We start from the raw sequence: 14,067 nt of genomic DNA on the forward strand, positions 1-14,067 counted from the left end.
AGCTTGCAATACCCCTTAATCACTTAAGTGCTGGTTGCCTCCCACTGAAGAGAAAATCCAGTCTGTCTGGCAGAAACCACAAGGTTTCTACCAGTGCGGATCTCAAAAAGCCTTTTTCACGAAAAATGGACCCCAACCGCTGAAGATACTTTTAAGACATTGATTCTCAAGCTCACAACAGCTCCTGTTCTTGGGTTTGCAGATCCAAAGAACATTATATTGTGCACACCGATGCAAGCGTCCATGTTCTCGGTGCAGCCCTATATCAAGAACAGGAGAGCAAGTCATTGCCTGTGCCAGTAGGGGTCTCTCCAAGTCCGAGCAAAGGTACCCTGCACACAAGCTTGACTTCCTGTCTGTGAAGTGGGCTGTCACCCAGAACGTTTTCCGCTGTATCTATGGAGTAAAATGTACAGTGATGACAGACAATAATCCACTCACATACGTTTTAACATCTGCAAAGTTGGACGCAGTAGGGCATTGCTGGTTGGCCGTACTTTCCAGTTTTGATTTTGACATTGAGTATAGTGCTGGGAAGGACAACCAAGATGCAGATGGGCTGTTGAGACGTCCGTATCTGCATGCCTGTGATATATCTGATCAGAGTTCTAATGATGAGGAAAATGCCATTGAAGGCTTTACTGCACAGCTCTTGCGCCGCAACAAAGAGCCAGATTTTCCAACCGAGGCAGTAAAGGCAGTATGCAAGAGACATGAGTATTCCTCAACTCTTGAGGAGGAGGAGGCAGCAGTACCATCGTCTGCACGAGTACAATGTTTGGCTATTGGAGCCTCTGCAATACCAGCAGATTTCTGTCAAACTGATGTAGCTGGGCCATGCCCCCTGCTGCAGATGTCTCTTTCCGATTGGCTACGTGAACAGAAATTAGATCTGGAGAGCTGAGAGAGTCTTGCAGAAAGCTACCAGTTAGCCATTGAGCACATTCAAAAGAGTGCTTTACGAAACAAACAAAGCTTTGACAGTAAAGTGCGGGAATCCACCCTTGCCAAGGGAAATAGAGTTGTTTTGAGGACTTGTTCAGACTCACCCTGTTGAATCAGTCTCAAAAGCTTCTCCTTCACCTTATGATGTTTCCACCGAGGTCATTGAAGAAGCGAGGGACAGGAAGTTACTTGTTGGACTATTTGACCATATCTTACATTTATAGTGCACAAAAGTAAAAAAAAGTTGAACTCGTCTCCTTCTGCAGTACCAGGTAATACCAGGTATTACCGGTTTGCCTGTCAGCAGGAGGCGCTGTGGCTCAGCTGGTCAAAGCGCCTGTCTAGTAAACAGGAGATCCTGGGTTCAAATCCCAGCAGTACCTTCCTGTTACCATTTGAAACCATCTTCTTCACAGTGTTCAGACTCACCCTGTTGAATCAGTCTCAAAAGCTTCTCCTTCACCTTATGATGTTTCCACTGAGGTCATTGACGAAGTGAGGAACAGGAAGTTACTTGTTGGACTATTTGACCATATCTTACATTTATAGTGCACAAAAGTAAAAAAAAGTTGAACTCGTCTCCTTCTGCAGTACCAGGTAATACCAGGTATTACCGGTTTGCCTGTCAGCAGGAGGCGCTGTGGCTCAGCTGGTCAAAGCGCCTGTCTAGTAAACAGGAGATCCTGGGTTCAAATCCCAGCAGTACCTTCCTGTTACCATTTGAAACCATCTTCTTCACAGTGTTAATTGCATTCTTAATCTTGGAGTTGGGAAATCTTTCAAAGTCTTTGTATGTCCTCAGTTATCCACCTCACGGTACTCTTGAGAGCTTTAAAAACTTCTTTGCACCCGATCCGAGAAGCTTCTTCAGTTCTAGAACAAATGCTGGAGGGTCCCAGGCATTAAACCGCTAGTGGAGCTTCTGAGGGTTGTTCACCCAATATTGATGTCTTGGGCATGTCTAAATCTTCATTGTGTCCTCTTCTTGGAAACGAAGGAGAGAAAGCATAACGCCCAATGCTTCCCGCCATCAGCACTCATTAATGAAATGTAATGGCATTGGTAGGGAGGTAAGGCACTGCTGGGATTTGAACCCAGGATCTCCTGTTTACGAGACAGGCGCTTTGGCCAGCTAAGCCACAGCGCCTTGAGCTGTGTGCCTCTGGCTACTGTCCAACAGCTGGTGGGGAAAAATGTGACAAACCGATTCAAAACTGTGTCTGCAGAGGTTACTTGGTTTTTCCCTTCCCTGAAGGAGGCACTGTAGCTTAGCCGGTCAAAGCACCTGTCTTGTAAACAGGAGATCCTGGGTTCAAATCCCAGCAGTGCCTGTTGAGCTATTTCAAAATAAGAAATTCTGTGTAGGCAACTTTTCCTCAATGTCAAAATAAAAGGAAGTAATCTGTTGAATCTGAAGTTTGGAGGCACTAAAGATTTAGCAAAGGACACCCCAGCAGCTGTGCACCACATGCAGATGAAAAACATCAAAACTGAAAGTCTACTAAAACATGAAACTGCGCAACTGTGACAACAGACATAAATGGACCAGTATAGAAACTGGGTGAGGCAGGGTTATATTGAGCTTTCGTCCCAAAAGTACTGTCAAGATTCTGCAAATCATTCGAGTTACTGATAAGAGAAGGTAAGACTGTTAGGTGTTGTGTTAAAATAAATGCCGAAGAGTTCTCTATTAAAAACAGCATAAGGAGGTGTTCTACTTTCCTCTTATGTTATGGAAAAGTGTATAGGCAGCAGGAATTTGAGTCAGGTCTCGGTTTTTCTTGATGATGTCACTCCTTTCTCAGCTACACTTGAGAACCATGAGGAATGATCGCTGAAGGTCCTCCATAGGATGAAAGAATTTACTTTAAAGCTGTCGCCAGAGAAATGTCAGTTCTTCAGGACATCTGTCCAATATCTCAGCCATGTTGTATCATCAGAAGGGCTCAAAACAGATCCAGCTGCCCTCACTACCTGGCCAAGACCAGATAACATCAAGTAGCTTAAGTCTTTCCTTGGGTTCACTGGATATTACAGGAGGTTTATAAAAGACTATTCCAAGCTTGCAATACCCCTTAATCACTTAAGTGCTGGTTGCCTCCCACTGAAGAGAAAATCCAGTCTGTCTGGCAGAAACCACAAGGTTTCTACCAGTGCGGATCTCAAAAAGCCTTTTTCACGAAAAATGGACCCCAACCGCTGAAGATACTTTTAAGACATTGATTCTCAAGCTCACAACAGCTCCTGTTCTTGGGTTTGCAGATCCAAAGAACATTATATTGTGCACACCGATGCAAGCGTCCATGTTCTCGGTGCAGCCCTATATCAAGAACAGGAGAGCAAGTCATTGCCTGTGCCAGTAGGGGTCTCTCCAAGTCCGAGCAAAGGTACCCTGCACACAAGCTTGACTTCCTGTCTGTGAAGTGGGCTGTCACCCAGAACGTTTTCCGCTGTATCTATGGAGTAAAATGTACAGTGATGACAGACAATAATCCACTCACATACGTTTTAACATCTGCAAAGTTGGACGCAGTAGGGCATTGCTGGTTGGCCGTACTTTCCAGTTTTGATTTTGACATTGAGTATAGTGCTGGGAAGGACAACCAAGATGCAGATGGGCTGTTGAGACGTCCGTATCTGCATGCCTGTGATATATCTGATCAGAGTTCTAATGATGAGGAAAATGCCATTGAAGGCTTTACTGCACAGCTCTTGCGCCGCAACAAAGAGCCAGATTTTCCAACCGAGGCAGTAAAGGCAGTATGCAAGAGACATGAGTATTCCTCAACTCTTGAGGAGGAGGAGGCAGCAGTACCATCGTCTGCACGAGTACAATGTTTGGCTATTGGAGCCTCTGCAATACCAGCAGATTTCTGTCAAACTGATGTAGCTGGGCCATGCCCCCTGCTGCAGATGTCTCTTTCCGATTGGCTACGTGAACAGAAATTAGATCTGGAGAGCTGAGAGAGTCTTGCAGAAAGCTACCAGTTAGCCATTGAGCACATTCAAAAGAGTGCTTTACGAAACAAACAAAGCTTTGACAGTAAAGTGCGGGAATCCACCCTTGCCAAGGGAAATAGAGTTGTTTTGAGGACTTGTTCAGACTCACCCTGTTGAATCAGTCTCAAAAGCTTCTCCTTCACCTTATGATGTTTCCACCGAGGTCATTGAAGAAGTGAGGGACAGGAAGTTACTTGTTGGACTATTTGACCATATCCTACATTGATAGTGCACAAAAGTTAAAAAAGTGAACTCGTCTCCTTCTGCAGTACCAGGTAATACCAGGTATTACCGGATTGCCTGACAGCAGGAGGCGCTGTGGCTTAGCTGGTCAAAGTGCCTGTCTAGTAAACAGGAGATCCTGGGTTCAAATCCCAGTAGTGCCTTCCTGTTACTATTTGAAACCATCTTCTTCACAGTGTTCAGACTCACCCTGTTGAATCAGTCTCAAAAGCTTCTCCTTCACCTTATGATGTTTCCACTGAGGTCATTGACGAAGTGAGGAACAGGAAGTTACTTGTTGGACTATTTGACCATATCTTACATTTATAGTGCACAAAAGTAAAAAAAAGTTGAACTCGTCTCCTTCTGCAGTACCAGGTAATACCAGGTATTACCGGTTTGCCTGTCAGCAGGAGGCGCTGTGGCTCAGCTGGTCAAAGCGCCTGTCTAGTAAACAGGAGATCCTGGGTTCAAATCCCAGCAGTGCCTTCCTGTTACCATTTGAAACCATCTTCTTCACAGTGTTAATTGCATTCTTAATCTTGGAGTTGGGAAATCTTTCAAAGTCTTTGTATGTCCTCAGTTATCCACCTCACGGTACTCTTGAGAGCTTTAAAAACTTCTTTGCACCCGATCCGAGAAGCTTCTTCAGTTCTAGAACAAATGCTGGAGGGTCCCAGGCATTAAACCGCTAGTGGAGCTTCTGAGGGTTGTTCACCCAATATTGATGTCTTGGTCATGTCTAAATCTTCATTATATCCAAATCTGGGATTTGATTCAAGGATCTCCTGTTTGTAAATTAAGTCAAAGCGCCTCCTGCTGGATGGGTGTGTCTACACAGCAAAGGACACCCTAGTAGCTCTACTCAATACATATAAAAAATATCATGAAAAAAATAATGGCAAAAACAAGAATATTAAATCAGAATGTCAAAGATGAGCTGTGGTACATGTGTCAAAGTAAAGCTCAACCCAGTAACAGATGGGAATAATGAAGTGAACTGAGGGACTGGAACCATTTCACTACATCTAAAGACTCGGGCTGAGCATTTAGGATCTGACTTAGTCTGAGCGACCCTGTGCTCACACAGTGGAGACTCACCAATCACAAAAGGTTTCCTCTTCCTGCATGCTCTGCTTCTTCATGTTTCCTGGTTCCTACTTCTCTGTGACTAAGAAGACCATCATCTCCTATATCATAGGTGTCAAACTCTGGCCCGCGGGCCAAATTTGGCCCGCAGCCTAATTACATTTGGCCCGCGAAGTCATACAAAATTACTATTAGAGCTGGCCTGCCAGTATTATACAGTGAATGTACTGCTAATACTACAATTCCCAGAATGCTCTATTGGTGTTTTGGCACGTCAGTCATGACAGGACCCATTAGCACCCTCTCCTCTGTTGACCATAGTCATAGCAACCATGCAAATACTGCCATGCTACCTATCCCAAAATGGCAAAAAGAAAGGCAGAAAACAGGAGCTTTCTGGACAGGTGGGAGAATATGATGAAAATTTGATAAATGATAAAATGATAAAATTTAATTCAGAAGGCTGCAAATATATATTTTTATTTAAGAAATGAATTCCACTGATGTGTTATTTAATTGGAATTTTGATTTTGCATGTGTGCAATATTAAGTTATATATACGTTTATATAAATTATATATATTGTTTAGTATTAAGCTTTGCTTGTTCCATATTCAGTTTTTCAGCAAAACTTGTTTGAGTCCATAAGAAAAGATTCCTTGTTATATTTGGAGGAAGATTTTTTTTCAATGAATATTAATGCTAGCCTGCAACTTTGATCCAGTTTTGTCAGTCTTCTCTGCTCAGAGTTCATTTTCAGCAGGTTAAAGTGTGTGAACGTGACGACACCAGAAGTCTGAGCAGCTGCTGAGCAGAAACAGCTCTGAGAGTGTGAACCTCTCTGCATCACTAATGGGTGTGTGAGTATTGTTGCATTGTTGTGTAAAATTAGCAACTGAATAAAGGTTACGTACAGACGCTCCGTTCCCAGGAATGTTTTCACACGCTCTGTGTGTGTGTGTGTGTGTGTGTGTGTGTGTGTGTGTGTGTGTGTGTGTGTGTGTGTGTGTGTGTGTGTGTGTGTGTCACTGTGGGAAATAGCTCTAAACTGTTGGCTCAGATTTGGTTTTCTTATATATCTGGATACATTTAGGACATAAACAGAGTTCTTAATTATCATAATGTATCAATAATATAACAGGTGTTTGAGTTGATCTTTTATCGACTACAGCAAAATAAAACAAAATATTCCCAATCGAGTCAAGAATTTAAAAAAGGGAAAAATATGTTAAATCAGATGTTGATGGAGATCCTCATGAACATCTGTCCTTCTCAGGTGTGAGGAGCTGTGACCCTGCAGGTAATGTCACTCTGTCAGCTACAATAACTATATATAGCTTTCCTCCACATCCCAGTATCTCCCCGCAGCTGCGGAGTGCGATGGCAAGTAAGTAAGTAAAATTTTATTTATATAGCACCTTTCAAGATAAAAATCACAAAGTGCTTCACAGAAGCAGAAACGGACATACAACCTCTAAAAAACAAAATCAACCAAAAGCAAGTTTAAACAGATGGCCTGTAAATGGTAAATGGCCTGCATTTGTATAGCGCTTTACTAGATACGTTTTTAACTGCTTTTTAAAAGACATGACTGAGTCCACAGATCTCAAACTCAAAGGGAGTGAGTTCCAGAGTCTGGGAGCCGCTGACGCTCTGTCACCTTTTGTTTTTAACCTGGTATGCTGGACAACCAGCAAGCCCTGGTCACAAGACCTCAGGGACCTGCTGGGGCGATAAGGAAGAAGATCACTGATTTAAGTTGGAGCTACACCGTGCAGGGTAAGTAGTAAGTAAGTAAAATTTATTTATATAGCACTTTTTAAGACAAAAACGCTGTTACAAAGTGCTTCACATAAAGACATGTCAAACGAACAATATTAGAGGAAATATAAAAGCATATCAAACAAGCAATAGTACAATATAAATATAAAATAAGACAACATATTACCCAAATGCCTGTCTAAACAGATGAGTTTTAAGCTGTTTTTTAAAAGAGGCCACCGTGTCGATGGTGCGTAGTGAGGAGGGTAAACCGTTCCACAGTATTGGAGCCAGGGTTTGAAAAGCGTGATCCCTCTTTGTTTTCAGACGAGTCCGTGGAATAGATAGACGACCACTATCAGTGGATCTAAGAGTTCGCTTTGGAGAATAGGGTTTGAGAAGCTCCGAGATATAGATGGGGGCCTCACCTTGTAGAGACATAAACGTAAAGGTGAGGATTTTAAACTTATATCTATACCCAATCGGAAGCCAATGCAAGGATTTTAGTATAGGAGTGATATGGGAAAATTTATTGCTGTGGGTTAAAAGCCTTGCTGCAGCATTTTGAACCGCTTGGAGCCGATTTAGTGAGGGCCCTATAAGTCATGATTATAATCTTAAAATGGACCCTGAACTTGACAGGGAGCCAATGCAGCTGAATCAGCAGGGGCGTGACATGGGAGTATTTGTGATGCTTTGTCAGAAGCCTAGCAGCAGCATTCTGAACACCCTGCAGTCGTTCCAGGGAGGCATTACTTAAGCAAGTAAACAAGGAATTACAGGGAGTGCAGAATTATTAGGCAAGTTGTATTTTTGAGGAATAATGTTATTATTGAACAACAACCATGTTCTCAATGAACCCAAAACACTCATTAATATCAAAGCTGAATGTTTTTGGAAGTAGTTTTTAGTTTGTTTTTAGTTTTAGCTATTTTAGGGGGATATCTGTGTGTGCAGGTGACTATTACTGTGCATAATTATTAGGCAACTTAACAAAAAACAAATATATACCCATTTCAATTATTTATTTTTACCAGTGAAACCAATATAACATCTCCACATTCACAAATATACATTTCTGACATTCAAAAACAAAACAACAACAAATCAGCGACCAATATAGCCACCTTTCTTTGCAAGGACACTCAAAAGCCTGCCATCCATGGATTCTGTCAGTGTTTTGATCTGTTCACCATCAACATTGCGTGCAGCAGCAACCACAGCCTCCCAGACACTGTTCAGAGAGGTGTACTGTTTTCCCTCCTTGTAAATCTCACATTTGATGATGGACCACAGGTTCTCAATGGGGTTCAGATCAGGTGAACAAGGAGGCCATGTCATTAGTTTTTCTTCTTTTATACCCTTTCTTGCCAGCCACGCTGTGGAGTACTTGGACGCGTGTGATGGAGCATTGTCCTGCATGAAAATCCTGTTTTTCTTGAAGAATGCAGACTTCTTCCTGTACCACTGCTTGAAGAAGGTGTCTTCCAGAAACTGGCAGTAGGACTGGGAGTTGAGCTTGACTCCATCCTCAACCCGAAAAGGCCCCACAAGCTCATCTTTGATGATACCAGCCCAAACCAGTACTCCACCTCCACCTTGCTGGCGTCTGAGTGGGACTGGAGCTCTCTGCCCTTTACCAATCCAGCCACGGGCCCATCCATCTGGCCCATCAAGACTCACTCTCATTTCATCAGTCCATAAAACCTTAGAAAAACCAGTCTTGAGATATTTCTTGGCCCAGTCTTGACGTTTCAGCTTGTGTGTCTTGTTCAGTGGTGGTCGTCTTTCAGCCTTTCTTACCTTGGCCATGTCTCTGAGTATTGCACACCTTGTGCTTTTGGGCACTCCAGTGATGTTGCAGCTCTGAAATATGGCCAAACTGGTGGCAAGTGGCATCTTGGCAGCTGCACGCTTGACTTTTCTCAGTTCATGGGCAGTTATTTTGCGCCTTGGTTTTTCCACACGCTTCTTGTGACCCTGTTGGCTATCTTGAATGAAACGCTTGATTGTTCGATGATCACGCTTCAGAAGCTTTGCAATTTTGAGACTGCTGCATCCCTCTGCAAGATATCTCACTATTTTTTACTTTTCTGAGCCTGTCAAGTCCTTCTTTTGACCCATTTTGCCAAAGGAAAGGACGTTGCCTAATAATTATGCACACCTGATATAGGGTGTTGATGTCATTAGACCACACCCCTTCTCATTACAGAGATGCACATCACCTAATATGCTTAATTGGTAGTAGGCTTTCGAGCCTATACAGCTTGGAGTAAGACAACATGCATGAAGAGGATGATGTGGACAAAATACTCATTTGCCTAATAATTCTGCACTCACTGTACAATAGTCTAAGCGAGATGAAACAAAAGCATGAATAATCATTTCCAATTCGGCGCATGACATAATGGGACTCAGCTTAGCAATATTTCTTAAATGGTAAAAACAAGAGCGAACCAAAGATGTAACGTGTGTGTCCAGCGTCAGAGCTGGGTCAAATGTAAAACCAAGGATCCTAATGGAGGGTTTAATATAAGAAGCAAGAGGGCCTAGATTTTTAACCACGAGTGGAGCAAATTTCTCAGGAGCAAAGACAATGACTTCCGTTTTATCAGCATTTAGTTGAAGATAATTATCAGCCAGCCAATCCCTAACAGAATCTAAGCAGGACTGCAAGATCTGAAGCTTAGAAACATCAGGTGGCCTAAAAGAGATATATAGCTGAATATTATCTGCGTAACAATAATACAAAATATCTGTAAAAGAGCTAAGAAGTTGCAGAAGAGGGAGTACGCACAACAGAAACAGTAACAGTCCCAAGACAGAGCCCTGTGGCACCCCATAGGTGAGAGAGGTGACGAAGGATCTGAACTTAGAGGAAGACACAGAGAAAGACACATGCTGTGTGAAATGAAAAGAGTCCATGATACTAAGAAAACCTCTGGCAAAGAGGTCAGAGTCATCATCAATGTGTATGTAAAAATCCCCAATTATTAATAATCTGCACAGCTTCAAGATGGAAGATAAAAAGTCACTGAACTCCTTTAAAAATGGACTGTTGGGTCCAGGAGGACGATACACTACAGCACAGTAACACAGATCTTTGATTCCAATTTTAACCAGCTGTAGTTCAAATGATGAAAAATTTTCAACCATTAATGAATAACAGTGAAACCAATTTCAGTGCACCACAGCCAGACCTCCTCCATGACCAAAGGTCTGCGGCCGACTGAAGAAGGAGTACCCTTTTTTGTGAATATACAGGCCGAATCAGCAGTTTACAGTCTTCTATGATTCTATATTTCGTCGCTATAATCCACCAGAGTTTAAAAGTGAATTCAATAATAGGATTTGCGTGCGTAGACTGTATAGTTTCTTCTCCCAATCTTGCTTGTGGATGATATGATGAACAGTAATTTATCTCCATATGCCTCCATTTTGAGGTGCAGTCCGGTGAGCACCAGTAAACAATATATCTCAGCTGGGCTGCATAGAAGTATTCCTTGAAGTTCGGGAGGGCGAGTCCTCCTCTTTCTTTTCTTAGTTGGAGTATTTTAAATCTTACTCTTGGCTTTGTCCCTTTCCAAATAAATCTACTAACTAATTTATCCCATCTGCCAAATTGTACATCTGGTCTATGGACTGGCAATCAGTGTTGGGTAAGTTACTTTAAATTAGTAACTTAGTTACATTACTAGTTACTTCTATCAAAAGTAACTCAGTTACTTCAAGTTACTCGTTACTTTCAGAGTAACTAGTTACTAGGGAAAGTAACTTTGGTTTTACTCAGAATTCTCTTGTGAATGTGTTGCTTCCATAACTTTGCCAGTCTTCTAGCTTGCTTACTTGCCACAGGTGCACTGTGCCACCTACCAATAGAAAGGAAAAGATAATGTGCACATTTCCACGAGAGAAATCCCACGCCTGATTCTATCCTAGCCTGCTTTTTACATCCAACACAAAAACTGCAGTCGTGGTGCTTTCGATTGTACTCAGAACTCGCAAATTCTGCCTTCTGAATAGGAAGATGTAGGTAACACCAGACTGCAGATGAGCTGCATACAGGGCTGGACTGGGACAGAAAATCAGCCCGGGCATTTTGACTAGAGACCGGCCCGCCATTATAGGAAAAATCATAAAGCCTTTGAATGAAAACAAACACTGTTGTGACAGTGATGTACACTGTTCTGATGGTATATATGTATCAATCTATCAATCGTTTGTTTTAAGATTCAGATAATTATTTTTTTAAAAGCGAGACATTTTAAATGAGAATAAGAAAGTATTTCTTTGTGCTCTCCTCGTTAATGCCCTACATGGACCCCTGGCAAAACTTTGCTAGACCCGCCCCTGCACAGTTACCAGCTGTCAGCTGCTTAGAAAAGGATCCTGGTGTTATTTGTCTCTCAGAAACAGTTCATAACTTCAACTCATCCATGTGACCTAAAAGGTAAACCTGTTTCTCCATCACAGCTCTGATGATTCAGTAAGGACGTCTCCTGGTTTCATCTTCATGTTTCCCTCTCACCACATATCCAAACCGACATCATGACCAGCAGCTTTACAGCTGTGGCTCCAGCAAACATCAGCTGATACTAGAAATTAATATTAAATCAATTCTAACAACAGCTGATCAAGCTTAAACGTGCTGCTGTTGTTTAGCGCGACATCCGCTGGTTTCCTCTTTCGGCGCAAAGTGGACGATAAATAAACAAGAGAGAAAAGCCGATCAGCTGATCATTGATCAGTTTCATGATTGAAGTAGAAACAGGAGAGGGAGGGGGGAGAATGAGAGAAGAAGAGGCAGCTGTGCAGCGTAAACACAGAGTAACTCCAGCTTTGTGTCTTTTTCATTGTAGCTGAAGTCCGGGACAAACTGTTCCTTTTCACCTCAACACGAAACGCGCAATATTTTCTCTGAATACGAGACGATTCCATTTTTTTACAGGACAGTTGGCAACTCTAATAATTAACCTTATGAACAAAATAAAGTTCAACATCAGTAACTTCATAGCACCACCCAGCTGTATAGAAACTCCGTCATGCTAGCTAGCACGCAGTACGAAAAAGTCAGCATAACGAAAATAAACTCCACCTAAACTTGGTTTATATCTGACCCAGATGGACTGCAGGTCATAACTTCTTACCTGAAGTTCAGTTCACCTGACACTCGGACTGGCGGCTGCTTCGGGGCTCTCCTCTTGCCTCCCTTTTCCTTCATCCACCTGCTGGCCTCCACCACTTGCTAATGTTACTGAATCTGTGGAAGCTCCGTGATAGCCACCACACGAAGTAACGAATAACGAGCCTATCTAAATCCCAGTAGCGAGTAACGCGTTCCCGGTTTTGGCATAATAACTAGTTACTGTGCTCGTTACCACAATAATAACGTAGTTACTGTAACGCGTTACTTAATAATGCGTTAGTCCCAACACTGCTGGCAATTAAGTGAATAGGTACAGTAGTCGGGGAAGCACATTCATTTTTATTACCTCTATTCTTGAGCTGAGGTCCATGACAAGTGGAGCCCATTTACTCAAATGTTTTTGAATTGCATTGCTACTCTTTACATAATTTGCCTCGTATAATGTGCTTAATTCACTGGTTAGATAGACACCTAAATATTTGATCTTATTTGAGTTCCATTTTAGTTTATATTCATGTTGGATTGATGTCTTTTGTCAGCCTTTCGTTATCTTGTTTCATTTCTGATTTCAATGATTCGATAGCTTTTAGTAGCTCACCAGCCGAGTCACTAGCTATGATATCGGAGCTCATGTTAGCTTGTCCTGTTGCGTTGTTAGCATTTGTTTTTGGGGAGGAAGTGGCTTTGTCCTGTCCCCTTGGCATTTTGAGTTCCCTTTGCCTTATTCCTCACCAACTGCATTCGCCTTGCTCAGCTGAATTGTCTGTTAGCGAGTTTCGGTGTTTTTCTATCCAGATTGTGGGGAGCAGCCACCAAACGCGTCAACTCACTGTGCCATGACACGGAAAGTCGTCCAACAAGAACCTTTTATTTGTCATAGATCAGGCATTGAGAAGCACCATGCTCAACCTGGAATAAGTCAAACAAATACTGACACTGACCCGTTTTAGGGGACGTAGAATCTGCGAGTTCGATCCGTGACGATCATAGTATATAACCGGAAAGCCTGGATGACCACTCCTAAGGTAACACGATCTCGTAAGTCCAGGCCTTGCAAAATCCAGCAGGGACAGGGAAGACAAATTCTCCTCCGAACAAGCAGTCTGAGCACAGGTGACCAGAAATCCTCGACGTCGCTTACCCGCTAATCCTCGTCTGAAGAGCAGTCTAAATTTCAGCTGGACACCTGCTCTTTCACCTCTCCTCCTCTGTGATTTGCGTGGATCCAAAAGGGTGCTGTCAAAAATCCAGACACTGGCAACAGAGGGGGGGATGAAGCCATTGTGGGAAGAAGAGATATCCAGGTCCACCATAGAGGAGCGAATAGAGAGTAGTGTCAGACGATCACAGACTAAGGCAGGCAATACATCAGAGATGAAAAAGGAGAGCAGGGCAGTCAGAAACAGCAGTGTAGCAGAGCGAGGGAAACTGCAGCCAGCAGCGGCAAGGCCGAACACAGGCGCCATCATACCAGAATGAGTGGCTCTATAGCCAGATTGAAGAGTAGAAGACAGTGTGGAATTAGTAAAAACTGAGGCGCTATGACACATGTATAACATATCATGTTATCCATGAAATCAATTTCTATCCAAAATTGAATTTTTCTAGGCTTTCTGTTCTACCTGTTTGGACATGGCAGGCTTGGGGTTTCTTCACCTTTTTTCTTTTACTCTCTCTTCATTTTTTTTCTTTCCTCTTTGATGGAGACGTGTCCAGACTACCTTTGCTTCCTCCAAAGGGGGCGGAGCTGTCCTTTTTTGCAACTCACCACCTTCATCTGTGCTGTGTATTTAAGGTTACAGTGTGTAAAATTTCACCACTAGATGTCAGTACATTGGAGATTGCAGTCAAGTTTTCTTACCCCTTCCAGATCAGGAGCACAATCCTCAGGTGCTATAGGACAAG

The sequence above is a fragment of the Rhamphochromis sp. 'chilingali' genome (genome assembly GCF_963969265.1).
Source record: "Rhamphochromis sp. 'chilingali' genome assembly, chromosome: 20".
Taxonomy (NCBI): Eukaryota; Metazoa; Chordata; class Actinopteri; order Cichliformes; family Cichlidae; genus Rhamphochromis; species Rhamphochromis sp. 'chilingali'.